Raw genomic sequence first — 3,727 nt, forward strand, 5'->3', positions numbered from 1 at the left:
CATAAAATGAATCTTTGTTAATGAAGTTACTTCAAGGAGAAACCACCATCTGCTTAATGATGCTATTTATACTTACTCTCACTTGTACTTCTTTGTCATTTTACATTTTCTAAACAGTGCAAGTAGTGTGGAACGGAGTCTGATTTTGATGGATTTTGTCGACTGTTAGTGGTGTCTAGATCTGCTCTAGTTCTAACGCTAGTACACTACAGGTTGGATGTCCATTCGATATTGGCTGGATGTATTTTATTTCGGGCCTTTGTTTCAAAAAATGAAGCATATCCTAATGAAGATAAATTGTTGTGGTCATGTATTATATTTCTGGCAGGTGCTCGTAATAATCAGTCTGTATATTTCCGGACACGTGAAATATACTAGTACGGTGCTACGGTACCTCATCCGTATGGGCTATGACTTCACGAGAATTTCATTTTTGATCTCTTTTACATATTTTGTGTATATACGACTGTTTCATTTTATGGTGCCCAATAATTAGAGAACGTGGGAATTTCTTTGACTTTGCCGGGGTTACAAAAAATGAATTTCATCTTTTACTTATTTTCTTACTAGCAAAACCGCACGCACGATGCGAGTGCCAGTCCATTCCAACACCAGAAGTATATATAGTTTATTGCTTATCCTTTTTAAGCTTAAGGACTCCAATTACTACCCTACCTTTACAACAGCCAGCCAAAGAACTCAAAAATAAGATCAGCAACACTCCTGGGCTTACTGCAATGTTCAGTAGAGGTCCAAAGTCATGTCAAGAGTGCAGTTTGGTTTTATGACATCATATCCCCTTAATTATAATTCTATTAATACAATGTGGATACATTAATTGCTTCTGTAGTACCTTCCAAGCTTTCAATTGTTCGTTCTTTGTCAAGGAAATTTGTGTTTGAATACCTCATGAGTCATGAAGCATCCTGTCTCAAGTGCTCGTCCCTCTGAATACGATAACATCCGACCACTAAGGTTGATGCTCTCTCCAAACACGCTTTGCATGAGCTAGCATTAAATATCTCCCAGCAGTGAGTAAGAACATAAACCGACTCACTTCCAGAAGACAATCCTTTCACTCTAGCCTTTGCATAACCCCCATCACGTATTGCGGCAGCAGTATCAAGCACACCCTTCACCAAATCCTGGAATTTTTGTCACTTTGGAGTAAAATTCCAACAAATAGTCTTATTAGGAGCCGAAAATTCATCAAAGAAACTATAATGTTCTGTCCACCCAAAGTAACTATCAAGGAAGTCTCTTCCCCCGTTATACGGGTAACCCTATGGGAGAGCAATATGTGTTTTCTGCATAGCATAGCGTCTAATCTGGCAATGATAATTCAGAAAAATTTGACCCTATAGCTACTAAACAGATCGATTAATTGAACATAATGATTGTGTTCTCATAGGAGTACATAAGTAAGAGTTAGCATTGTTATTAATCTTTCAATAATCTTGGATACTTCTCAAAGTCGAGCTAGCTCAGTTTTTCTTGGAGAAAACACAAAACCATTGAAATAAACCACAAATGTAAGAAAATAAGTTGAAGTAAAATCTTTCATCAAAATTAACAAAGAATTCGAACAAAAAATGAGTTCATGGAAACACCACAATAAGCTAAAATTACACAGTGATATTCTGTTACGTATTTATATGAATAGCTAATGTTCAGAAACTTAATATTTTGATACTACAACTACTAACTTAAATAAAATAGAATTCTGAAAGTGAAGTCAGAAGCTAAAGAATTAAGTAGAATATGCGCCTGCTGCTCGAATATACTGTCTGCCCTTTGAGTCAAATGATTCAATGATCCAAACCTATCTAATGACACTTTTATACTCATAAATGTCTAGCTTTCTGCCTCTAAATTGGAAACAGTAAGGTATTACAGTGACTAAAAATACAGTGATATTTCAAATATGCCTAGATTGGCACTTGCTACTACAGGTGCAGATTGGGTGACTATAGTGACTATGAGTAAATAGCAACACCAAGTTCTTTTATGTACATACAGAAATCATAACATAATATTTTCGTGGTATCAAACTATCCAGCCATCCGCCATGAATTTCGACTCAAGTACTCGACTGAATTTTCAGCAACAAATTTGTTTTACCCGAAAGAAGTATAAAAAATATTTAAGGGAAGAAAAATGAGTGTTATTCAAGTTAAATAGGTACACAGGTAGTACACTGAGGTGTGGACATTTATGTTGGAATCGAGATAAGTAAGAAATCCCCACTCTTTGCATACGGGATTAGAAATAAGCATAGATATATGCAATGATACAAATAATGAGACTGAAATTTGGAATGAAGAGAGCGCTTACCATTTTCTCGGGAGAACAATTGAACTCCTACAGCAATCATAGATTATCTCTGAATATTTTGTTCATCCGTTCAGCAATTAGGCTCCTTAAATCAATGGTCAGGCCACAAATCGCTGCATAGCAAATTTTTTAAGTAGTTAAAAAGATAGCAACACTCGACATAGGTATTTCTAGTACATGTTTGTCCCAAAAATCTAAAACTAACATTAAAATTCAAAAGAAAATATGCTTCCCAATCAAAAGTGGTAAACTGGAGCAAAGAGAAAGCAAGTATTAAAAGCATCACACTTTTGATCCTACACTTGCATTCATTTCATAGAGTTACGGATTCCATTATCACATTTTTTATTTTTTATTTTTCCCATCTGAAAACACATCATTCATATAGTCACAGATTCGATTATCACATTTTCCCAATTTGAAAGCTCGTTTCTTTTTCTGCTTGGTATTTGCACAAACAGTTAAAGGGTATTACAAAAGTCGAAATTGGGAAGAACCCAACAATTTAGCACAATGTTATTGTAAGAGTAAGATGTAAGAAAATCGAAATTTCAAATAAAAATAAGACGATCCAAAATCGAAATTTTGTAATAGAGATGTAACAGTTGTACCTGGAGTAAATTGATTATGATTACGTATGAATTTGGTGGTGCAGCTGGTTTAGACGGTGCCGACGGTGCAGCAGTAGTAGTGTTATGAATTTGATGGTGATGGTGCCGGTGGCGGTGGTTGATGGTGCTGGTGACGGTTGCGGTGGCGGTGATGGTGTTAATGATGAAGGTGTTGGAAAAAAATGGGTTTCACAAAGGATGAATGACACAGAGAAGAAATTGTTGCACTCCAAAACTTTCAAGGCTTGTATAAATTTCTTTTAGACAAATATTTCTACCCTCCCAATAACAATTGGCGATTACAACAGGTATGCGAAATATTGCCTTCAGGATACAATGAAAGCCCTGCAACGAAAACTGAATTCAAGGTTTGTACCCCTTGATTCAATCAAGAACACACAAAGAGATTTCTGATTTCTGATGATGCTTTTTGAAACAGAGAAAACAGATTGATTTTTCTTATCTGTTAAACGAAACTGAGAGAAGCTATTTATAAAGGGTTTTGCACCTGTTGGGAATAGGTTTTTATTCGCCAACAGGTTTCTATTCACGAAACGTCAGGTTCCTTCATCAACAGACATCAATGGTGTCTTTTGGATTCGAAATTTTCGAACAGGCTTTTATCGGCCAAATAAAACCGTCAGTTCAAAAAATTCTTCCGGGGGCGTTGCCCCCTTGAAACCCCCACCAGGGGCGGTCTCCCCTGGACCCCCACGACCTGACCTGTCAGGTCGACCACAGCCTGGGGGGCGATGCCCCCCAGGACCCCCCTTTGGTTAGCG

General features: G+C 36.9%; 1 long non-coding RNA gene across 1 annotated transcript; it reads right to left on the reverse strand.

The window, feature by feature from the left end:
* Positions 1-626: 626 nt before the first annotated feature.
* On the reverse strand, positions 627-3,064 carry LOC113301725. Its single transcript, XR_003336448.1, has 3 exons — positions 2,946-3,064; positions 2,335-2,447; positions 627-1,160 (listed from the first exon to the last, which is right to left on the reverse strand). It is a non-coding gene; the product is annotated as an uncharacterized LOC113301725 (long non-coding RNA).
* Positions 3,065-3,727: the final 663 nt, after the last annotated feature.

The sequence above is a fragment of the Papaver somniferum genome, chromosome 8, assembly GCF_003573695.1.
Source record: "Papaver somniferum cultivar HN1 chromosome 8, ASM357369v1, whole genome shotgun sequence".
NCBI classification, from domain to species: domain Eukaryota; kingdom Viridiplantae; phylum Streptophyta; class Magnoliopsida; order Ranunculales; family Papaveraceae; genus Papaver; species Papaver somniferum.